General features: G+C 37.2%; 1 protein-coding gene across 1 annotated transcript in view; it reads right to left on the bottom strand.

Moving 5' to 3' along the window:
* LOC138173214 (phospholipid-transporting ATPase IC-like) overlaps positions 1-26,069 on the bottom strand; it is a 165,792-nt gene that overhangs the window by 138,510 nt on the left and 1,213 nt on the right. The window lies entirely within an intron of this gene.

Genomic DNA, 26,069 nt, shown 5'->3' with positions numbered 1-26,069 from the left:
GATGCAGAGAGGGACCTTGACCTTTTCAGACTAGGATCTTAAACAAGTCTGAGGCAGTGCCCATTCAGTGATTAAGGCTTAATAAAAAAAAAATTAAGGCAAAGAATGGCCTCTTTAAAAAAAATATAGCTGGGAGGGGAAGATCCTCAGGGTTTCTGACTCAAACAGAAACAATTGTTATTTACATTCTTTCTTCATTCTAAACCAAACAGTGCCCAAACTGAGACCTAACTGTGCTTGGTCTGGGACTAGAGAGATTTGGAATTAAGGCAGGTCTTTAAGAAAAAAAAAACAAAATTAAAGAGTTTTGGAGATTAAAATTTTATATTCCCTTTGGGCAGAGCAGCAGCTGGTATGGGTGGATATCCTATGTGGAAAGAGGAGAAAGAAAAGAAAGGGGAGAGAGAAAGGGAGAGACAGACACTTCTCTACTCACAGAAGTAACATGACATCAGTGAGGTGGTGCCCACAACATGCAAATGAATTAGATTTCAGTCAGAAAAGGCCCATCCTTCCTTCCTTCCTTCCACACAGGTTATCACACCATTAAGGGTGGGTGCTCTGCCTAAATGGAAAGTAAATTTTAATCTCTGGGGTGGCTAGGTGGTACAGTGAATAGAGCACTGGCCCTGGAGTCAGGAGGACCTGAGCTAAAATTTGACCTCACCAAATGTGACCACTACACGTACTATTCATGTGACCCTGGGCAAATCACTTAACCTCAATCCCCCCCCCCCAAAAGCAAAATAAAAATATTTTAATCTCTAAATTTTGTTTTGTTTTGTTTTCTCTTAAAAGACCAGCCTTGGGGCAGCTAGGTGGCACAGTGAGTAAAGTGAGGACCCGAGTTCAGTTCCAACCTCAGATACTTAACACCCCCACAAAAAAAAAACTAGCCGTGTAAACTTGGGCAAGTTACTTAACCCCAAATGCCCTCCAAAAAAGCAAAAAAAGATTGTGTTTAGGGGTGGCTAGGTGGCGCAGTGAGTAAAGCGAGGACCTGAGTTGGGTTCCAGCCTTAGACACTTAACACTAAAACTAGCCGTGTAAGGGGCAGAGTCAAGATGGCGGAGAAGAAGCAGGACCTCCCCACAGCTCTGGCTTCCACCTTCCCCAATCAATATAAAAAGGGGACTCTGAAGAAACTTTGGAGCTGTAGAACCCACAAAATGACACAGAGAAGCTAACCTGCCACTGAGGACAGCCTGGCAGGCTGGCAGGAATCAGCCAGTGCAGTGCTCCCCACACCAAGGCTTTAGTGCCAGGGTGGGCCTGCCCAGCCCCCCTGGCTGGAGGAACCCCAGATCAGCAGCAGCTGTGGCCATTTCCAGATTTACCAACACACAGATGCGAAAGACAAAGTGAAAGGTCAGTGCAGTCTGGATTTTGGGACTGAGTAAATGGGAGTGCATGGCCCCCAGGGCGAGAAGACACTGAGACCCTGGCACAGTCAGCCAGTGCCATGTGGCAGCTTCAGCTCCTGGCTTGCAGAGTGTAGGGGGACCAACCACCAGGCTAAGGGGTAATCGCTCTTGCTTTAACCTTCTTGAATCTGGATTGCAGTCTAGGGTGGAGGTCCTGGGGTGTGTGTCCAGCTTGCCAGAGCCTGTGGAGACCTCAGAGAGGGCACCCATCTAATACTTCCAGCAGCTGAGAAAACCCCAGCGTTTGGCACGAAAGCTCCCCTGTCTGGTGGCAGAGTCCTACTGTGGCAAAAAGCCCAGGGGTCAAGTGACTGAGGGGTGACATGACCAGGCAAAGGAAACAAAGCAGACAGAAGATTCCAACATTAGACTCCTATTTTAGGGATAAAAAGGAGCAAAGCATGGAACAGGAGGAAGACAATGAAGTCAGAACTCTTGCACCAAAAGCTTCAAAGGAAAATACAAGCTGGTTACAGGCCATAGAGGACCTTAAGAAGCAGATAAGAGAAATGGAGGAAAAAATGGGATGAGAAATGAGAACAATGCAAGAAAATTATGAAATGAGAGTCAATAGCCTGACTGAGAAAAATCACAGCTTAAAAAATAGACTGACTCAAATGGCAAAAGAGGCTCACAAAGGCAATGAGGAGAAGAATGCCTTAAAAAGCCAAATTTGCCAGATGGAAAAAGAATTGCAAAAGCTCACTGAGGAGAATCATTGCTTCAGAATTAGATTGGAGCAAATGGAAGCTAATGACTTTATGAGAAATCAAGATGCTGTTGAACTGATCCAAACAAATGAAAGAATAGAAGGCAATGTGAAATATCTCATGGGTAAAACCACTGACCTGGAGGATAGATCCAGGAGAGATAATTTTAAAATTATTGGACTACCTGAAGGCCATGATCAACGTAAGAACAAAGAAATCATCCTCCAGGAAATTCTCAAAGAAAACTGCCCTGATGTTTTAGAACCAGAGGGCAAAATAGAGGTTGAAAGAATCCACCGATCACCTCCTGAAAAAGATCCCAAAAAGAAAACTTCTAGGAATATTATAGCCAGGTTCCAGAATTCCCAAATTAAGGAGAGAATATTACAAGCAGCCAGGAAGAAACAATTTGAATGTTGTGGAAACACAATCAGGATAACCCAGGATCTGGCAGCTTCTACACTGAGGCATCGAAGGGCTTGGAATATGATATTCTGGAGGTCAAAGGAGCTGGGATTAAAACTAAGAGTCACCTACCCAGCAAAACTGAGTATCCTGTTTCAGGGGAAAATATGGTCGTTCAGTGGAATAGAGGACTTTCAAGCATTCTTGCTGAAAAAACCAGAGCTGAATAGAAAATTTGACATTCAAATACAAGAAGCAAGAGAAGCATGAGAAGGTAAACAGGAAAAAGAAATAATAAGGAACTTATCAAAGTTGAACTATTAACATTCCTACATGGATAAATAATAATTGTAACTGATGAAACTTTTCTCAGTAGTTGAAGGGAATAAATAAATAAATAAATAAATAAATAAACACACACACACACACACACACACACATATATACACACATATATATATAAGGGCATATGGGCATATGAATACATATGTGAATGTGTGTATATATGTTTACAGGTATACATAGATAGAGGGCACAGGACCAATTTAACAGGAAGGGATGATACTTAAAATGTGAAATTAAGAGGTGAGGGAGGAATATAATGAGAGGAGATGGGGAGAGACAGAATGGGGTAAACTATCTAATACAGAAGAGGCAAGGGAAAGCTGTTACAATGGAGGGGAAGAATAGGAAGGTAAAGGGGAATGGGTCAACCTTATTCCCATTGAATTTGGCTTGAGGAGGGAATGAAATACACACCAAATAGGATATCTCACCCTCCAGGAGAATAGGGGGGGGAAGGTGATAAGAGGGGGGATGATGGAAGGGAGGGCAGGCTGGGGAGAGGGAAGTTGGAAGCACCCACTTTTGAAAAGGGATGGGATCAAAGCAGAGAATAGAACAAGTGGGAGGTGGGATAGAAGGGGGGGGGCGGGAAATATAGTCAGTCTTTTACAATATATCTACTATGTTATTGTTTTGCATTAGCCACACATGTACAACCTGTACTGAACTGCTTATCTTCCTTTTTTGACAAGGGAGGAAGGGAATGAATCTGGAATTCAAAGTTTTAAAATCAAATATTCAAATATATATGTATATATATACTATCATTAATACTATTTTACATGTAATTGGGAAATAAGATATACAGGCATAGAGATGCACTGGAAAAGTCAGAAAGGGGTATGGGAGAAAATATGGGAGAGAGCAGATTGGAGTGTGGGACTGCTATTTTGGGGCAATGGATAGGGGAAAAATGGGGAGAAAATTTGAAACTCAAAATCTGGACGAAATGAATGATGTAAACCAGAAGTTAATAAAGCATTTGAAAAAAAAAACCTAGGCAAGTAACCTTGGGCAAGTTACTTAACCCCAATTGCCCTCCAAATGGCAAAAAAAAAAAAAAAAGACCAGTCTTAACCCCAAATCACTCTGGTCCTAGACCAAGCCCTACTTGGTCACTATTTGGGCCCTGATTTGCTCAGAATGAATGTAAATAAAATTGTTTCTGTTTTGGCCAGAAACTCTGAGGATCTTCCCCTCCCAGATCTCTTTTGTTTTAAAAATAGGCCATTCTTTGCCTCATTTTTAAAAATTAAGCTTTAATCACTCAATGGGTGCCGACTCAGTCAAATTGAGACCTGTTGAAAACCACATAGCTTGAAAAGACCGAGATCCTCCACTGTATACTGGGGTCATCTCCAGTTTGTCCTGATCCATTTCTGGCCATTGGATTTAGATGGCTCCAGAGGAGAAAGTGAGGCTGGTGACTTTGTACAGTCTACCCTCACTTATTCAAATAAGGAAAGTAACACAGTCAAGGAGGGGAAATATTGTTGCTAGACACAAAATAATTAATGGGTATAAAAGTGCTTCAAAAACTGTTATATAAAACTCTCTATAAATGTCAATCATGCTCACAGGTTTTCATTGGAGCAATATATAATTACCAAGTATTTTATACGTGATTCTATGATCCAGGAGGCCACTAAATGATACAGTGCTGGACTTAGATGAAGGAAAAGGAGTTCAAATCCCACCCTAGACACTCACTAGCTGCATGACACCGCGCATGTTTAACTTTTCTATAGCTCAGGTTCCTTATCTATAAAATGAAAATAATAATTGCACTTAGCTAACAGAGTTGTTTCCATGATCAAATGACAACATATGTAAAGCACTTAAAAACCTTAATGTGCTATTAAATGTGAGCAGTTATTGCCATCCTTACCACTAGATTGTACTCTGTGCCTCAAATAATGAGGTCATATAAAAAGTATAGACAAGCAAGTCAGTTTACACAACATGCAATGCCCATTTTATGGTGTATTTTTAAAAAAAGTAACTGAAACCAAATTTGTTCCTATTTCTTTAACTACTAGTCATGTATCAATTTTCCTAAGAAATGGATGTGTCTACTTGAAAATTTACTTCCTGCAATTTTGTTTCAAGATAGTAGAATGCCCCACAAAACAAATTCAACTTGCAGACTCATCAACCAGCAAGTTAATAGATGCCTATCAACCAACACTTATTAAATGTCTATCCCATGTCAAGTGTGACTGTAGGTGCTGGGGATCCAAACACAAAACTGAGACAGTTGCCTCCCTCAAGGGGCTTACTTACATTCTATGGATACTATTAGGTGGCGTAGCAAATGAAAGATCTTTTTGTTTGTTCATTTGTTTAAGTCGACTGTAAAATTATCATGGAACTATGAGACAAATGTAAACTGGTAAATGGCTAAAAAACAAAGCCATCATTTTGGTCAATTAACCTACTGATTCAACCCATCTCAAAGAAAGCCTTGGGACTTAGTCTCTGATTAGTAAGGTTTCCCCTTCTCTTTCTTGATCCCATCACACCATTTCCCAGGCAATTCTAAGTTATGCTTCCATATGTCAAAATTTTCTCTCCTTTCTTCTCTTTCCAACTTTTTCCCTCAATATGTTTTGCCTTCCCCCACTGGAATTTAAGCTATTTGAGGGAAGAAACTGACTTTATTTGTATTCTGAGTGCTTAGCACAGTGCCTAGCCCATAGTAAGCTATTAATAAATTTTTTTATACATTTAAATTTACCATGAAGAATGTACCCATTCTCCAAAGCAAACATCTATGGTTTCTATGTCTTAAATAAAAGATCTTACCTCAGAAAAATATTTGCATTGTTATAAGATCATAGAATTTATGACAGGGAAATATCTAAGAGATAATCCAGTTGAACCCTCATTTTATAACCTTTTTTTTCCCCTCAGGATTCCAGGATTTTCAGAGTTTGGGGTAAACAAACTTTCCACTGATGAAACCTAGGTCTTGCAGCAGCAATTTAAAAATAACATGATTACAAACAAATAACATCAAGTATATTTTTTTGCACGTCACCCTATCACTAGAAGCAACCTCTGAAAAAACTCTGTGTTCTCTAATAGCCCACAGGATAAATGCATCTGAATCTCCAGGCAACTGCAACAGTATACAAAATGTAAGAAGTATATCTCATATGTGGAAAATAATTATAGGCAAGGCACGTAGATTTCCCCCCTTCTTTCCACTGAAATAGTTCTGCAATGGAGATGAAGCAAGCAGCTAGCTACTAGCAGAGTTACTAGGTCAGTTTCTAGATTATTTGATACCTCAAAAATTAAGGTGGCAAATGCTTCAACTCATCAAAATATTAGTCACATTAAATTATCAAGGTAATTTAAGTCTATATAAAAGTCTAGTGGAAAGAAGAAGGCTATAGGGCAAGAGAAAAGACTCAAAGATTTTAGTCAGTGTCTTTTGGAATCACATATCTCACTGGCGTTCACATACCATAAGGAACTTTTTATGTGGTCAGATTCACAGAGCGCTAAACTGGAGTTCAGGAAGCTGGATCTGAGTACCACCCCTGATACATCAGCAATGTGACTCTGGGGAAGGCAGTTGAACTTTCAGACAGAATTTTCACATTTGTCAGATCAGGATAGTAATAGCATAGCACCTACTGTACAGGGTGGTTGTACGGATCAAATGAGATAAGAAAGGTAAATCCTTTGGTAAAACTTTAAATTGTTACAAGGTGTCCCTAAAGTCTGGACACATAGGACATCTCATTAACTATACATATTTTCAAGAAATGAAATGAATGAAATTTTCAACAACATTTTGTTTAATTAGTATAAGTGAGATTTCATAGGAAGACATAGGAGACACATAGGAAAGCTCATTAATTAAATTAATCTCATTAATATGGAAAATAGTCCCCAAAAGCTAATGAAAACTTTTATTCCATATGAAGCTGTCATGGCTAAAATTTATGTTAATTAAATAAAATGTTGTTGAAAATTTCATTCATTTCATTTCTTGAAAATATGCATAGTTAATGAGATTTTCTGTCTGTCCTGACTTTAGGGACACCCTGACAGATGAAATTATAATTATTAAAAGAACCTGCTACAGCTTCAGTCCCCAGGTGCTGATGAAGAATTATAACTTAACTTCCTTAAGAGTGCTGCACTTTGGGGCGGCCAGGTGGTGCAGTGAGTAAGAGCACCGGCCTGTGGTCAGGAGACCTGGGATCGGTTCCGCCTCAGATACTCGGCACCCACACAAAATAACTGTCCATGTAACCTTGAGCAAGTTACTTAACCCCAATTGCTTTAAAAAAAAAAAAAAGAGTGCTGCACTTCCTCACTCTTTTGAATGGTTTAGGGTCAGACAGACCCAGCTTCTGGATTTACCCACACTATACCTTCAACACCTTATGATTTGCTTTGTCTTGCTTTGCTTTACAACTGTTGGCACCTGTAATAAAATATGAGACAAATACCAAAGATTAAATGACCTGCTTGCCTTGAAACCATCATCAACATGAATAAATATTGTATTAGAATGATGACTAGTCATTCCCTAATAGACATGTCATCAAAGGACAACAAACAGTTGTCAAAAAAATTGTAAGTTATTAAGAGTCACCTGACAGAATGCTCCAAACCACTATTAATAACTCTTTGAAATATAATCAGCACATTCAGAAGATTTTTAACAGACTGATCAGGACTGAGTGTAATGAGAAGCTGTAAGGAACATCCTGTTTTGTGTTTGCCTATATCAATAGCTTTACTATTTAACCTCTTCTGGTCACAATTTGGCCCTTTACTGAACCACGGTGGGCGAACTTCCAATTCATGGCTGCCAAAAACACAAAACCTGCTAGAAGTTGCTTGCTGAGGCAGGCTTACATTTGTTATCTGGACTTTCTATGTTTCTCTAGTACTGTAGAACAGGACTGAACAAGTAGATTGCTACAATTGCTCTCCCAGACCTCCACTTGCCTAGTCCTTAAGCATTACTAATCTCATAATCGCATAACTTTACTCACATTAGCCAAATGAATTGCATAATCCAACACTACTTTAAGTGGACAGAAAAGTCTACATCTGAAAAAACAACTTCTATCTCTCCACAATTTCACCCAGAAAGAAAAAAGGTGTGGCTTAGAAGAGTAGGATGGGGGTGATTTGCTTTCCCATATCTACTTCTCTGAAGTTCTGCCCTAACCCTAACCCTAACCCAAAAGCCCATGCCACAAAAAAAAAAAAAAAAAAAAATATGGGAGAGGAGGATTGGAATAGATGGCTGCTGCCTACTTAAGGTTCAGTTTGAGCTCCTAGTGTGCTGGCTCTTTCACATTTTAAGGACATCTTATACAAGAACACACTGCCTACACTGCAGTAAATCTTCAAAGGATATCGAGTTTTTATATCGATAATCTGTTTTGGATCAAAGATGCCAAACTTAGAGGCTACCTGCATAAGCATGACTGGTAACTAGGGAGCCAACACATCACTTAAACAGGAACCCACTTTCACATGCCTTACCATCACCTCTAGGCTCAATTGATCAGGTGTTCCCATGGAGTCCATTGCCAATAAGATGAGCTCCTCAGAGCAGGGGGTCCCACCAGACTGCCTAAAGAGGGCTGAATTGGTCCAGGATGGGAAAAGGGAAGGTTAAAGTTCCCACACCAATTAGTAGAAGGACCCAATCCAGCATGGGTAAAATAGAGAAACCCAGTCACAAAAACAAAACCCACATTTACAGAACCCAAGTTAAGAACTCCCTTCTCTAGTGGCTCTACCACCTTGTACACCTGCTAAATGAAACACTGAATGAAAACGCCTAAGAACCAAATTTGAGCCACAAACCTCAATTCGAATCCATGTGATGGAGTTTCAAGCTACAGTAGAAAAAGGAACCTTTTCATTCAAGGAATTCATAATAGAAAGCAACACATAGATAATTACTATTTTTAAAACAATAAACCAGCTTTAGGGTGTTTAACAAAAAAGAAATAAAAATCCAAATAGTATGCTGAGAACCTCCTTTTTTAGGCCATCAGGTTGAACTGTGTTTCCCTTTTGGGCTTAAGTATATGTGTTTATTGATGTATTTGTGTTGGGAAGAATGGGAAAGTGATGAACATTTTCTCACGAATGAAAGCTGAAGAGCCATACCACATGGACTCATCCTGGGCTTCATGGTAGAACCATATGACTGCTCCTGCTCAATTTCTTACAGTGGTCCTTTCTTAGCAATGTGAGTAGGTAATAACTTATTTTTCTACCCTCCTCATATATCCAGTCAGGTAAAACTGGCTTTTAATGACTGAATAAGATACAGGTAATCTACAGTGAAAAACTGTCTCACCTGTCCTTTTGTCTTGATTAAGGTATCACTAAACTGGTTCAAAAATCCACACGTGATATCTGAAGCAATTTCCAATTTTCTTTCCAGAGTACTTGAGCCTGATCTGAAGCCATGTAGAAAAATTCAACTGTCTAAGGCTTCCTAAAAATGATTTTCATCAGATCATCTCCTACTCAAAAATCCTTAGTGGTTTTCCATTCGTCTATAAGACAAAATTCAGATTCTTAGCTGGAAACCATTTGACTCTGAGTACAATTTCAACTGGATATTCCAATGATCTTTTAATAGATAAGTCTTTATTGAGTCAGAATGCTCTACTCACTGTCACCCCAAAACATAACTTGTGTTTTCACAGTGCCTTTAAAAAAAAAAAAAACCTTATGCTGAGTCCAGCCTAGAGTGTCTTCCCTTTTCTCTCCCCATCTATCTAAATATATTGTAGACTCTAATTGTCTCCTCTTTGCAATCTCTTCTGAACTTTGCTTAACTCCACAATCCATCATGATTCCAGAGGATTATGATGAAAAATGCTGCCTTCCTCCTGTCAGAAGTGAAGAACTAAATATGCATAATGAGACGCACATTTTTGGTTGTGGCCAATGGAGGAATTTGTTTTGCTTAACTAAGCTTATGTGTTACAAAGATTTTGCTTGTTTGTTTTTTTCCTAGTGGTAGAGATAAAATTGATGCTTAATAATTGAAAAAAAATTTTAATGTTTTAAAGAAATCTTGTTTTTTAAATTATTTATTTTTGGTTTTCAACATTCACTTCCATGAGTTTTAAATTTTCTCCCCTTCCTTACCAAGACAACTTGAAATCTGATATGGGCTCTATACATACATTCCTATTAAACACATTTTCATCAGTCATGCTGCATAGAAGAATTATAAGGAATGGGAAAAACCACGACAAGGAAAAACAAAACAAAACAAAAAAGAAAATAGTCTGCTTAACTCTGCTTTGTGACTCCATAGTTCCTTCTCTGGATGTGGCTGGCATTTTCCATCATGTGTCCTTTGGAATTGTTTTAGGTCCTTGCATTGTTGAGAAGGGCTAAGTCTATCAAAAGCAGTCCTTGCATACTGTTACTGTGTACAATGTTCTCCTGGTTCTATTCCTCTTACTCAGCATCAGTTCATATAAGTCTTTCAAGGTTTCTCTGAAGTCCATCTATTCATCATTTCTTATAGCACAATAGTATTCCATTACATTCATATACCACCACTTGTTTAGCCATTCCCCAATTGATGGGCATCCCTTCAATTTCCAGTTCTTGGCCACCAAAAAGAGAGCTGCTATAAATATTTTTGTCCACATGGGTCCTTTTCCCATTTTCATGATCTTTTTGGGATATAGCCCTAGAAGTTGTATTGCTGGATCAAAGGGAAGAAATCTTCTGATCATTCATCAGAACTCCAAAAGTACCTATTATCTGTAGCATTTATTTGGCACAACATATACTTCCCAGTATTGTTAACAACTATATGTATTGTGTCTGCCTCAAAGGCAGGGAATGTTTTTCATTTTGTCAGCACCCAACAAGTTACCTTGCACATAGTAGGTATTTAATAAATATGTGTTGGATTGAACTGGAATCTATAAGCTTCTCTAATGCATTTTAAATAATTTAGTTTACACAGGACTTTGCAAGAGAAAGAGTTCCTCTGTTTTGTAAATTATGGATGCCTGTGTTTTGGTTTGGGTATTGTTCTTCTTTATCATATCTGAGCACACAATTTTTGTTTCTTCAGAGTTTTCCAGTTTCTCCACCCATTGCTTAGTTCCAACAGTGAAATGGTCAAGTGATCTTTATCTATCTTGATGCATACATATTATATTAGCATGGGCATTATCATATTGTGACTCCCAAAAATGGGTCTCAAAATTTCCTAAAAGATGGGAGCCTATAATGGATAAGAAATTCCAGATTATAAGGTAAAGGTATGTTGGTACAAGCTTTCAAGTCTGCAAAATCTAAGTTTTGAATATATAGCTACATAAAAGCAGCTGAATAAAGCCAGACTTGGCTTTATGTTTAATTTCACTCCACCTACTTTAAAACACTTTAAAAACCAGCTACAATTTAAAAAAATTCACTCCATTTAAAAGGAAATGTGCCATATAGAAAATAATCAGTATTCCCCAAACCAACTATAACATCACAAGATGCTAGCAATGATTTCTATTGCCTGAGGTCTTCTGGCAACAACATAACTGAAATCAGATCAATAAGCAGCTATAGGTTGGGCAAGTCACTTAACTCCAATTGCCCTGCCCTCCCCCTCCAAAAAAAAGCAAAAAAAAAAAAAATAAGCAAGTATAGGAATTGTTCCTTTTTTTAAAAAAAAATAACATTTGGGAAATACCATTTCCTCTTTTGTCTTATAATGTAAAGCTATGACATGATTCAAAAATACTACTACTTCACATTGATAATTGTTGCAAAAAATTTCTAAACAAGATGAAAGTTACTCAAGGATCATCAACACCATATAGATTGTAAACATTACCAAAAAACCTCTGAAATACTAAGCCATTTCCTTTCTACACATTAAGAAAAGCAGTGGATAGAGCATTGGACATAGAGTCAGGAGGGCCTGAATCCAAATTCAGCCTTGAGTTCTCAGCCCAGAGATGATGGGGGGGGGGGGGAAGGCAGAGTCAGACAACTGGTCAGAAAGAGATTACAGGGGACCCTTTGCTGACACTAGGTAGAGCTGAATCTGAATTACAGCTCTATTGCCCATAAGCAGCAGTTCCGGGTCACAGTTTCTGGGCAGAGAGGAGGGCTTATAATCCACCCTGGTCACAGTCTCAGGGCCAAGATGAGCACTAAGTAGCACTTGTGGCTGTAGGAGAACAGGGTCCCTTCCCTTTCTTGGAAAAGAAATAAAAGTGATGCAAGAGAAACATGAAAAGCAAATTAATGGCTTGGTAAAAGAGGCACAAAAAAGCTTAAGAAAATAAGACCTTAAAAAACAATTGGCCAAATATATATAAAAAAAGGAATACCATAGCTCACTGAAAAAAAAATTCTTTAAAAATTAGAATTGGGCAAGTGGAACCCAATAACTCCCTGAGACTTTAAGAAAAAATAAAATAAAGTCAAAAGAATAAAAAATTAGAAGAAAATATGAACTCTCTCATTGAAAAAAATAACTGGCCTAAAAAAATAGATCCAGAACAGATGATTTTAAAATTGTTAGATTATCTCAAAGCTATGATTTTTTTAAAAAGCCTACACATGGGGGTGGCTAGGTGGCGCAGTGAGTAAGAGCATCAGCCTCAGAGTCGGGAGGACCCGGAATTGGTTCCTGCCTCAGATACTTAACACCCACACAAAAAAACTGGCCGTATAACGTTGGGCAAGTTACTTAACCCCAATTGCTTTAAAAATATAATAAAATAAATAAAAAGCCTACACATCGTATTTCAAGAAATTATCAAAGAAAACTGCCCTGATATCTTACATCCAGAGGGTAAAATAGAAATTAAAAGAATCTATTAATCACCTCCTTAAAGAGATCCCAAAATGAAAAATTCCAGGAATATTCTAGAAAATTTCAAATTTCAAAGCTCTTAGGTCAAGGAGAAAATATTACGAGCAGTCAGAAGGAAACAATTCAAATATTGTGGAGCCACAGTCAGTATCACACAAGATTTAGCAGATTTCATGTTAAAGAAGTGATGGGCTTGGAATATGATATTCTGGAAGGCTTACAACCAGTTAGGATTACAACCAAGAATCACCTGCACAGAAAAACTGAATATAATCCTTCGGGGAAACATTGACATTTAATGAAAGAGAGGACTACCTTTCCTTATGAAAAGACCAGAACTGAATATAAAAGTTGACATTCAAATACAATATTCAAGAGAAACATAAATGGGTAAACAAGGAAGAGTGTCATAAGGGACTCAATAACGTTAAACTGTTTACATTTCCATATGGGAAGATGATGCATGCAACTCCTAAGAATTTTATCACTATTACAGCAGTTAGAAGGAATCTACATGGGCAGAAGGCAATGGTTTTAGTCAATTATGTTGGTATGATCTCCAAACATTGTAGGGCTGAGAAAGAGGGACACACTGGGAGAAGGGCAAAGGGAGCAAGAAAATAGGGAAAGTTTTCTCACATAAAAGAGGCGTGCAAGAATGAGCTTTTATAGTGGAGGAGGAATGGGAGGGGGTAATTCTTGAACCTCACTCATGGAAGGGGAAACACCATATCTATGTACATACACAGAGTAGCTGTCCTTCTCTCTTGAAGAGGACCAAATGATGTCACTATGTTAGAGTCAAGTTACAGTGTTTCCAACGGTAGCTGATCAGACCAATATAAGCTGGGAAAGCTTTATCCCAGGTCAGGCACAAATAGTCCATGTGAACATTTGGGGGTGGATTCTTTAAATGTGGGCATCTTCATCTCTTTGGGGCTACTTCAATTCTGCTTTCCTCATAGAGCACAGCACCTTCTTTAATAAGGGTATGCTATGCTGGGCGGTCTTGTGCCAGTGTCTCCCATGTAATGCAATCAATTATAAAGTTGTTTAGAGATACCTTGACAGTGTTCTTATATCACTTTTTCTGACCACCATGTGAGTGCTTACCTTGTGAGAATTCTCTGTAAAATAGTATCTTAGGCCATCGTATGTTTGGCATTCAAACAAAGTGACCAGCCTTGTTGGAGTTGTGCTCTCTGTAGTAGAGTTTGCACGCTTGGCAGTTTAGTTCAAGAAAAGACCTCAGTGACTGGAGTGGATGAGTGTGTGAGTGTGTGTGTGTGTGTGTGTGTGTGTGTGTGTGTGTAAGAGAGGGAGAGGTGAGAAGAGGGAGAGGGGGAAAAGGGGAGAGAGAGAGAGAAAGAGAGAGACAGAGAGAGAGAGAGAGAGAGAGAGAGAGAGAGAGAGAGAGAGAGAGAGAGAAGGAGAGAGTCAAAGGATATGAACAGGAAGTTTTCAGAAAATGAAATCAAAGCTATCATATAGTCATATAAAAAATGCTCTACATCACTACTGATTAGAAAGGCAAATTAAAACAACTCTAAGGTACCACCTGACACCTAGCAGAAATGACAAATGCTAAAGAGGATGAGGGAAAATAGGTACATTATTATTGAACTGCTGGTGGAGTAGTTAAGCGTTCCAATCATTGTGGAGAAGAATTTGGAAATAGACCCAAAGGACTATAAAACTGGGAAAACCCTTTGATCCAGCAATACCTCTACTAGGTCTGCATCCCAAATAGATCAAAGGAAAAGGAAAAGGATTTATATGGACAAAAGTATTTATAGAAGCTCTTTCTGTGGCAGCAAAGAATTGTAAATTGAGGAGATGCCCATCAACTGGGGAATGACTGAACAAGTTGTGGCATAAGATGGTGATGGAGTACTATTGTGCTATAAGAAATGATGAAGGAGGTGGTTTCAGAAAGACATGGCAAAACCTATATGAATTGAAGAAAAGTGAAGTGAGGTGAACCAGGAGGTCATTGTGTGAATCAATGTTGTAATGATGATCAACTGTGAAAGACTTGGCTTATTCTGATCACTACAATGATCCAAGACAATGCCAAGAACTTATGATGAAATAATGCTATATCCAGAGAAAGAACTGATGAACTCTGACTGCAAATTGAAGTATAATTTTCTCACTTTTTTTTGCTTTATTTTGTTTTGTGATATGGTTAATGTGCAAATGTGTTTTGCATGACTTCATATGTATGATTGCTATATAGATAAATACATAAGTGGAAGGGGAAAAAGAACACAATAGTAATTGTGTTTTATTTATATAAAAAGTTTTATATAAATTTATTTAAAACTTTAAGATTTATATAAAACTTTTAAGATTTACAAAAGACTTTCTTCACAACCCTGTGGGGTATACAGAAAAGGTGCTATTTTTCTCATTTCACAAATAAAGAAACTGAGGCTCTAAGAAACATAGCTAGTGTCTAAGATGAAATTCAAACCCAGAATTCCTGATTGCAAATTCAACATACTCTCTATTACACCACACTGCCTCTAATTAACTAATGACAACCAATCCCAGCAAATATAAGTGTCGATACAATTCTGAGAAAAGCCTAAGTCAGAGGTTCCCAAAACATTTTGGTTTGCTGCATCCTTAGCATCTCACTAATTCACACATTTTTTCACATTGTGCCTAAGCCAAAAGAAACGCCTAACAGTAAGAATTTTTTAAGCAGTTAGTAAAAAATAATATTAATTTTTTTAAAATCTGCCATGGCATCCTAGAATGTAAGCCCTAAATTTTATTTAGCAGAATTGATGGAACTGTTAACTCTATGGTAAGATTCATTTTCCATTGAAATAAAATTAAAACCCTCTTTCTGTTACTGCCTTTCTTCACTTTTGGTCTATATTTATTCCTTCCTTCTTGTCCTGAATAAGATGTAGGTTCACTGAGTTGTTCTAGCTAGAAGGAACTTGAGAGACCATCTAGTTCAGGGATTCTTATTCTCATTAACTCATTTAAAAAATATTTTGATAACTACATATCAATATATTTGATTTCCTTTGTAATGCAATGTATTTTGTTTTATGCATTTAGAAACACTATTCTTTTTAATTTTATTTTTAAAGATTATTTCTTTTTCGTTTTCAACACTCACTTTTATAAGATTTTGAGTTGTAAATTCCTCTCCCTTCCTTTCCTTTGTAATCCAATTTATTTTGTTTTATGCATTTAGAAACATTATTCTTTTTAATTTTATTTTTAAAAATTATTTATTTTAGTTTTCAGCATTCACTTTACTTTTTTTGCTTTTTGGAGGGCAATTGGGGTTAAGTAACTTGCCCAAGGTCTATTGCTAGTTTTTGTGTTAAGTGTCTGAGGCCGGATTTGAACTCAGATCCTCCTGACTCCAGGGCCGGTGCTTTATCCACTTGTACCACCTAGCTGCCCCTGAACATTCACTTTTATAAGATTTTGAGTTCTAGATTCCCCTCCCTCCTTTCCCCCCTCCCCAGGATGGAACACAATCTGATAGATTATACATGTACAATCATATTAAACATATTTTCATAATAGTCATGTTGTGAAAGAAGAATCAGAACAAAATTGAAAAATCACGAGAAAGAAAAAAACAGAGGGAGGAGGAGAGAGAGGGAGGGAGGGAGGGAGAGGAGAGAGGAAGAGGGAGAAGGAGGGGGAGCGGGGTTGCATCTGCATTGAGACTCCCCACAGTTCTTTCTCTGGATGTGGATAGTATTTTCTATCATGAGTGTTTTGGAATTGTCTTAGATCATTGCACGGCTAAGAGCTAAGTCTATCAAAATTGGTCATCACACAATGTCGCTGTTACTGTGTACAATGTTCTCCTGGTTCTGCTCGCTTCACTCAGCATCAGGAGAAACACTATCCTAAGGAGGCGCCCATAGGTTACAGCAGAGGAGTTCATGACACTAAAAAGGTTGAGGCCCCCTAGTGTAGTTCAACTTTCACATTTTACAGATGGCATCCAGAAAGATCAAGTGACTGTGTCAGGCCACAGAGTACACAGAGGGCCAGACTGGCACTCAAACTCAACATCCTTCTAGGTCAGCCCTCTTTATAATCTAACACACTTCCTTATTCTTTATGATGCCGATGCAATAGACTTCAAATACTAAAAAATCCTATTGTTCTTGAGCCATCCGCGCCCCCCCTCCCAAAAAATTACTCAAGCGGTTCTGATCAAAAGAACCAAATTAAAATAGCGAGACTAAACAAAAAGCTATAGCTGCCTATTTTAAAGAATTTCATCTAAGGGAAATGACATAGTGATTTTGTTATTGCTGTGAGAACTCTAAGTTCAAACTTATATAAAAGCTGATAAAAGCCAGGGCAGTTTTTAATAAAGGTAGAGATGTAACTTTTGCACATGCTATCAGAAACTCTTTTTTAAAAATATGATTAAGAAAAGAGAATGAAATCAAAGTGGGGCTAGCTGGGTATAGATGAATCTAGGAGAGGTAAACCATAATCAAATATTTGGTTAAAAACAAAGCTGCTTACACACATGTAGATGTTGGCAATGATGCAACATTATAACATAAAATCATTCGGAATTTTTTTTAAGTATTTAACTATATAATAAAATTTTGAAGGACAGAAAATTAGCAATGTAAGAATTGTTTATATTAAAGATTCTGATGAAAAATAATCAGTTATGTATTCTCAGAATAATAATAAAAGGAAAGTTTATTTTCTAATAGCAAATAAAATGTGCTTTTATCTTTAGGGTTATTGAACTAATTATTATTAGTTTTTGTAAAGTACGAGTATATCTGGGTCATACTTAAAAAGATTTGCTCATAGAATGCTCAATGGTATTTATGAAAGATAATAAAACTATTCATACTAATGCCCCCCAAAAGAAATTCCGCTGAGTTGCATATGGGATGTGATTCTCCGTCACTCGGCTCATTCACCTGACTATATTTCAGTGAGCTGCTGCTTCTTATCTTATCTTTATAACTCTAGTGTGTATCTCCCTTAACCTTAATCTTTGGCCAGGAGGCTTGAGTTATTTTTTAAAAGCTGTATGAGGACTCTTTTCTAAAGAGATATCTAATTTCATTTTGTAGACGTAAACATTTTTTAATAAGTGAACTGTATATATAGTAACATTATTCTATTTTATAAGTATATTTGTGAGAGGCTGCTAGTTGGTGCAGTGAATAGAGCACCGGCCTGGAGTCAGGAGGACCTGAGTTCAAATCCTGCCTCAGACACTTAAGACTTACTAGCCATGTGACCTTGGGCAAGTCACTTACCGCCAACTGCCCCTCCAAAAAAAAAGTATATTTGTGGGAAGTTTGGGGGTTAGTAAAGGTGCTCCACAATTTCCCAAAAGCAATCTCTCTTCCTCCTTTTTAACTCTGGGCCCAGGCCATTGTCCATCTGCAATGTCTACTCCAGATACATGCACTACTAGACAAGTTGTAGAAGGTGTCCATTCAGACATATGTTGAAATTTGAGAAAAAACATTACTCATCCATTTGATCTTTCTTGTGTAGATGGATGGAATAAATTCTTTTGAGAGAAGGCATAGGCCCTGTAATGTCATAGGGCTTGATGAAATCAACAGGATGTCTTCTGCAAACAAAGCAATGGGAAGACCATATCATCAGGAACTTTTCATGACTTAGACCTTGTGCCTGATCTCCTCCCTCACAAGAGAGACACTTTTTAATCAAATGTACAGCTCCTTGTTTTGTGCTTCTCCTGATATTTATCATTAGTGGGTTATTTCTATTGTTATATCTTCTGAGGTATCGTGAATGTTCTGGATATACATACAGGTGGGAGATGAATTGTTGTTAATGAGCTCATAAAGGATTTCTATTCAACTGAATGCTTTTCAAAGCCAGCAAACATTAGGACAATGAGATACCATATTCTCTCCATCTTTCAGTCAAAGGTTAGAGGGCAAAAATGCGATCCATCATTGAATAAACTTGCAAAGCCAGATTCCTTCATTTTGTATGTATATGAACCATATAAATATTTGTAGGGGAAGTAGATAGGAGAGAAGGCATATAGACTGTTAACTTTTTGTTTTCTCAGTTCCTTTAAAAAAAAAACAAATAAGGCCTGCTGATTTAGATATCTTGTAAATCATTTCCTCAGTGCTCTCACAATTTTATCTGATGTAGTTTATGTATGCTTGATCCAATCTGGCTGCACTCTCCATCTTTGTTCCCTTTAGTGCCATTTCGACTTCTTTTTTAAGCACCTCAAGGCCTGTGACATCAGTGCTCAAGTGTGGTCATTTCACTATCCTTAATGGGGACAACAATTTACTGTGATTTTTTTTTGCAAATCTTTTCCACTTTTCTTCTTTTTGTAGTCCTCTTTCCATTTTCATCCTTTTAACGATGACTTTCCTTAGCTGGATATCTAGCCAAATTTTATTTAAGCTGATTTTACCCACTCTTTTATCTTTATTTGTGATGATACTGCTGATTTTCATCCATAATCTTTCTTCATAAGATTTTATTGATGAATTTATATTCTTATATGGATTTACCTTAGGTAGCCATCTCTCTCCATTTGGAAAGTTTAGTCAAGTGTTTGTTCTATTTATTTTTAGTTTTTGACATTCACATATAAGATTTTGAGTTTCAAATTTTCTCCCCTTCCTTTCCCTCTCCCCTCCCAACGACAGCATACAGTATGATAAAGGCCATACATGCACATCATATTAAACATATTTCCACATTAGTCATGTTATAAAAGAACTGTGAAAGAAGGCACTTACTAGACTTTTTTATCTCTTTTTTGTAGTAATTAATTTATATTTATTTGACAAGTACATTAAATGTAATAGTTTTGATCAATGACCACTAAACTGATATGCTATTTGAGAAAAATCATATAAAGATTGATATCCTGGAAAAAATAAAAACAAAAGGCTAAAAGGAATTTAGCACTAAAAGGAAAGGTGGGAGTTGGCAGAAGACAATAGAATGATAAAGTTAGATGTGGTGACTTTTTTTATTGGATTTTTCCCTATAAAACTTATTTTGAACTAGGCATTGTTTTGCAGCTAAAAACTAACTCAAGTAGTAGACCACTTGGAAATGTAATTTCTCACATTCCAACCCTGCCCTTAGCCTATTATGGAGAAATAGGAGACTTCTCCAGTTTGCCCAAAACCAGAGATTTCAATTAAAAGGTTAGAGAAGAGCAATTGAGAATAAAGAGTATGTGAGCACCGAAAAATAGTCTTATCAAGCCTATAAATTGTACTCCAAACAATATAACAACACACAAAAAATTTTAAAATAAAATTCTCTAACCAAGTAATCCCAGTAACTGGGAACACACATAAAGGAAAGATAAAGTAACAAATATTTATACAAAAATGTTTATAGCTGCACCAAACTTAATAGCAAGCTATCAACTATCTAAATAAACAACAGTTGAGGATGTCACTAGACTTTAGTTCATAATCAAAACAAAACAACAAAATTAGAAAGTACATGCCAACTCACAAATTTATTTGTGTTCCTTTTAAGTTTACTCTTTTAACAGGGACATAATTTCCCTCTTGGCCCACCTACACTTTCCACTTTGCTGGAAATTACGGCACTAAGAACAATTTCATGTGCTAGTGTTTATTCTAATAAAAGAAAGGTCAGTTTTATCCAAAATTAACAAGACTCTTATGAAAGCTTTAAAAAAAAAACAACCCCAACTCTGGCATTAAAGAGATATTATTAGAAGGAAAACTCCAATCCTACCTGCTAATGGAGAGTTTCTGGCCCAGTTTGACAAGTTACCTACCTCCCCTTGGTCCCTTATGGTCAAAGGCTCCAGCAGTTTATTAAATAGATGCACTTCACTTAGCACAGATATATAATGAACAGAAAAGGCATGGTAATTGTCTTCTAACATCATGTTGTGCTTTCCCACCTTTTGGCTAAGATCAAGATTCGTGTAGTAATAAAACTGAAAGGGAGCTCCAGAAATCACCTGCTCCAACTGCCCACCTGCATGTAGGTGAATGATTAAACCTTCCAAGAGAAATGATTATCTCTTCTCACACAAAAAGACCAAATAGTAGTTTCATTGGCTATAAACAGCCAGTTCTCAAGGAGCTCTCTCATTTAACAGCTCAGTGGCTCTTAGGAGTCAGGTTAAGAATTTGGATGGTATAGTACAACCTCTTGCTATGCTTACAACGAAAAAAAGAGCACCCCATCAATGTTGGAACACACAAATGCTGATACAAGTAGACAACAGACTCCTTACTGCCTCCTTAAGAGGTTGGTGTCTGATTGATGCTACTGAGGATTATAAAACAGCCTTCTTGGAGGAAAAGATGGAAAAAGTATTCCAAACAGTGCCTAATAATCTATAATCAAACAAATTATACAATTTTGATGGAACAAAAAATAGGCACAGAGAAAATGCCACAGAGTCCTGCAAATAGTGGCTAGCCAAAGGTCAGATTACACATGCATTCAGTGTGGAAAAGGAAGTCTTATAGTGACAGATAAGGTGATCACCAACAAGGATAGAACTTTAGGAGATCAAGGAAAAATCAGTGACTATGCTCTGAATTTAGCCAAATTGATACTATGGATTTTCACAAATGTAAGTAATTTCCATAGCAGAGGTAGTCCATTTTAAACGTATGCTGGACTTAGAGTCAAGACAAATCTGTTTTTTTTTCTATTTTTAATATTTATCTATTTATTTTTAGTTTTCAATATTCACTGTTATAAGATTTTGAGTTTTAAATTTTCTCCCCCTCCTTTCCCTCTCCCCTCCCCAAGACAGCATGCAGTCTGATATAGGCCATACATGTACAATCATATTAAACACATTTCTACATTAGTCATGTTAATGAAAAACCACCAGAAAGAAGAAACAAAAAAAGAGAAAATAGCATGCTTCAATCTGCATTCAGACTCCATAGTTCTTTCTCTGGATATGGATAGTATTTTCCATCTTAAGTCTTTTGGAATTGTCTCAGATCCTTGCACTGCTGAGTAGAGCTATGTCTACCAAAATTGGTCATCAGACAACATTACTGTTACTGTGTACAGTGTTCTGGTTCTGCTCATTTCACTCTGCATCAGTTCATGTAAGTCCAGATTTTTCTGAAATCTAAATTTAAATTCTGTCTCTAACATAATTTATGTGACCACAAACAACTTGAGTCTTTGAGCCTACGTTTCTCCTTCCATAAAGTGAGGATAATAATAACAGTGATCCCTACCAAGTGGTTGGAAGGATGAACTGAAAAAGAATACATAGATTACTCGGCAAACACAGAATGTTTAAATGCTCATTCTTATTACTGTTATAGCATCTAGAGCCATTTTCCATGTTAAAACAATATTTCAGTTCCATAAAAGGAATATGCATGTACACATTTGGTACTTTCCAAGTGATTTGCGTTAGGCGATGGAATTTCTAAATAAAACCAACCAACCTTAGTTGGAGTTCATGAATGACAGCAGATCTGTGTTAAGAGGAGGGATGTTGGGGACACAAAGACTTTTCATCATTTTCTCATTCTGATTTTCACACAAATATACTTCCTTTCCCAAAGTAGATCTCTGACAGTCATAATCTGGTGGGGGGGGGGTGGAATGGGAGGGGAGTACTTTCCAAAGAGTCCTTCACAGAGTGTTTTAAATGTTTAATTTGTATCCCAAACCCCAAATTAGTAACTTTAGATGCCTCTATTTTTTTAAACAGCATATGTTCAGGGTGAAGAAAAGATGAAGATGGATAAATTAAGTCAGCAGTTTAACGTGACCTATAGGTCACATCAAGGTAGAAAAAGTACCCTTCCCACCATAAGGAGGGACACTGATTTCAGAATAGTAGTACAAGTGGGACCACCCAAGGCCAAAGGGCATGATGCTAGGCTACCCTGACACCTGCACAGCAAAAGTTGTACATAGATGATTACACCAGGAAGTAAAGTTTTTGTTGCTTCCATGAGAAGGGTTGATGACTTACAGGAAAATCAATCGACAATTTATCAAAGCCCTACAATTTTTAGCACTATCCTAAGACTGGAAACTCCATAGAGGTTTAGGCTATGGTAAGTCTTAAAGATAAAACAGAGCAAATTTCTTCAAGATTATTTTGATTACTAGAGAATAGTTCCTGGGATATTTTCAAATTATTAGATGACAAAAAGCCTTTTTAATCTTGTAGAGAAGCACTTATACAATTTAAATTTACTCATTTATGTTTATTATTGAAATTTGGCTTTCTACAAAAGGTATTATGTAAACTTTCTAGTGTCTTTGAAATTAATGCCAGGACTTCAGTTATAAGACTTCAAAGCACCTTCGACCAGGTATTTTCTTTAGCTAGGCAAAGGGAAAAGGATTTTTAAGAATATCTCTTATAACAAAGAAGAGAATCTGTCTTCTACCATGAAGCTCCACAGACAGCAACACTATATTTTACTTATCTTATTTAATGGGGAAGGCAAGCAAGTGATCTACTTCATCGATAGAACTCTCAAAACAAATGGGGCCATGAATCACAAATAGTCAAAGAATGCCTGGATATTGTAAAGGAAATTTTTTAGTCATATAAACAGCTGATAAATGAAAAAACAAAAACCAATAGTATGGTTGGCCACAGGTTACGAAATAGTCACTTTAGTTTTATGATAAATTAAAAAGTCTTTCATTACATAGACTATAAAAACAGATGCTACAGAACTTTCACTGAATCATTAAAAACAAGTTATTCCCCATTCTTCTGTAATTCTTTTACAAAGGCTACAGTCCTACCTGGAGTGCAATTGCAGAGCAGAGGCAGATCATTAGATTAATCTCTCTAGAAGCCAGAGTTATAAAGATCATTAATATTTAGCTAAAAAAAACTCTGGTTTCTAGAGATATACGAATCATTAATGTTTAGCTAAATCCAGCTTGTGGAAGTGCAAAACCTGAAAGTCAAGACAAATATAAAACATTCAGTTTGCACTGGCTGTCTTCCATTCCTGAAATGGTCACTCCTCACTAAATCATGGAATCGCTGGCTTCCTTCAAAACTCAGTTCAAATGCCGCCTTCTGCAAGAGGTCTTTTCCACTCCCTTCAGCTGCTGCTGCTTTCCCCTCTGGCAGTCTAGGGAACCCAATGTACCACTTCTCTGAATGCTTTTAGATGCATAAAATACATAGGATTGCATTTTTATATTTTTCACTTATAAATTATGTTGAATAGTGGTTATTGAGTCTGTTTTTTTAAGAAGCTTACACACCCCAGGTAAAAAAGTCCTGAGCTAGTCAATACATATCTTTTATGTACCTATTTATGGATATGTGATTGTTCTCCTTTCCACCTACCTACCCCCCATTAGAAAATAAACTCCTTTTCCTTTGTATTCCAAAGGTTTAGCTCTGTGCCTAGCATATAGCAAGCATTTAACAAATGATTGCTGACTTTTTAAAATATCCCAAATTTACTTTATGTATTAGTTTAGCAAAAGAAACTAAATACATGCATGTATTTATATCTTCCTCAAAAGCAGAAGAATTCAAGCACAAAGGCTGGCTCAGGATTGTTTGGACCTTGGGTTCGTTCTGCAGGAGCATAGCCGAAGTGCAAGCTTGACTGAGGTAAGAAGAGTTGAGGTCCCATCTTGGCCCTGATGCTTTCTACCTCTACGCCCTAACTTCTATGGCTTCAGCGTCTCATCTGGATTAGACAGCCTCCAAAATCCCTTCCAGCTCTCCATCTGTGACTCTCCTCTCCTAGTTGTCTAACAAGTAGTCTTGGCATTAATACTGTTCTACCCCTAACATAGAACTCTTTTATATATGTAATAGTTTGCATCCAAGAAGCCAGGAAATGCTACGAGTGAAATATTCCTAACTGGGCAAGCTGGTCCAAGGCTTGAACAGTCCCAAGTCTCCCTTTTGATTGAATTCTGCTGGGTTTGTTTTTAAATATTGCTTATTTCAAATATTCAAAAAGTACTATGAAATTACTAACAGAGGAAATAAATACAAGATATAGTTTTTCCCCTAAAAATAAAAGAGGCTGAACCTTGAGAGTTAATAGTAGCACCATATGCTAACCTGTAAACAGCAATTATTACTAGAAGTCCCATCATTTATAGTTGCCCTTCATAGTGGCAACACAAGTATCTAGCTGCAATATACTAAGCTCTTTACTAGTAGTAACTCTCAAAGCCCTTACAGGGACCCCATCTCCTCATCTGTCTCATGAACTCCTTCAAATCTCAGTTAAACCTACTGCAAGAAGTCTTTCCCAGTCCTCCTTAATCACAGTGCCTTGCCTCGGATATTATCTCTACTTTATCTGGGATATGTCTTGTTTGTACGTAGTTGTTTCCATATGGTCTCCCCCATTAAACTGTGAGATGCTTGAGAACTAGAACTGAGTTTTTTTGTTTTTGTTGTGGTTTTGCCTTTGTATCCCAAGTACTTAGCAGAGAGCCAGGCATATATTAGGTGCTTAATAAATATTTATTGCTTGCTTGCCTATGGCACCGTTTTCTTTCATCCCATATAAAAATATGCATAACTTTCAGAAATTGACAAAATACCTGAATATTTAAAGATCTTTAAAAATAGAAACTCCTCCCAAATCTCACCATATAAAGAAAGCTGTTAATCAAAAACGCCTCCATGGTACTGTTAGCATACATGATTTCTCTTTGATTTTATTTGAAAATAAATCATGTAACCATTATTAAATCACATACTAAATTCTTCAACTGTGCCATGCATTGTACAAGTATTTAATAACAAATTCATAACAGCAACAGCAACAATAGCCCTAGCAATAATAATTGTATAGCTTTGTACATAATACAGGTTTCAATTAAACAGAGGAGAAGGCACTGTGATGAGCACTGGGAATACAAAGAGGAAAGAGGGCAGTCTTTGCTGGTAAGTAACTTACATTCAATTATGGGGGTTGGGGATGGTCTGTAAAAGATGAAAATTAAAACTTACACTAGGCCAATATTTCAACTATGCAGTAGAGCTTGCTTCTTCCACAATCCTGTATTTAATGTAAGATTCATTCTCTTTAAAGGCACACCTTTTCTTTCAATTATTTCAAAGGAGGTAGAAGGGGCTTTCACATAGAACGATCACTAGAAAGTCTATGTGATGAAAACACTGCATGGATAACATACGAGCTTCAAGTACATGAATCAAGGAAGAAAGAAAGTATGTTTCCCATTCTGAAAATTTTTACCCTGTCCAGGCCAAAGCTAAGGGGAAATGACTACAGATGTCAGTTTAAGATGAAGGTAAGGAGAAGCAAAAAGCAGTTAGGAAGGGACCCAAGGTTAGACGTATTT

This window comes from Petaurus breviceps, unplaced genomic scaffold, assembly GCF_028583685.1.
Source record: "Petaurus breviceps papuanus isolate PSGF00001 unplaced genomic scaffold, PetGlider_PUasm1.0 129, whole genome shotgun sequence".
Taxonomy (NCBI): Eukaryota; Metazoa; Chordata; class Mammalia; order Diprotodontia; family Petauridae; genus Petaurus; species Petaurus breviceps.
Note: the sequence above shows the minus strand (reverse complement) of the source record. Positions and strands in the feature narration are given on the sequence as shown.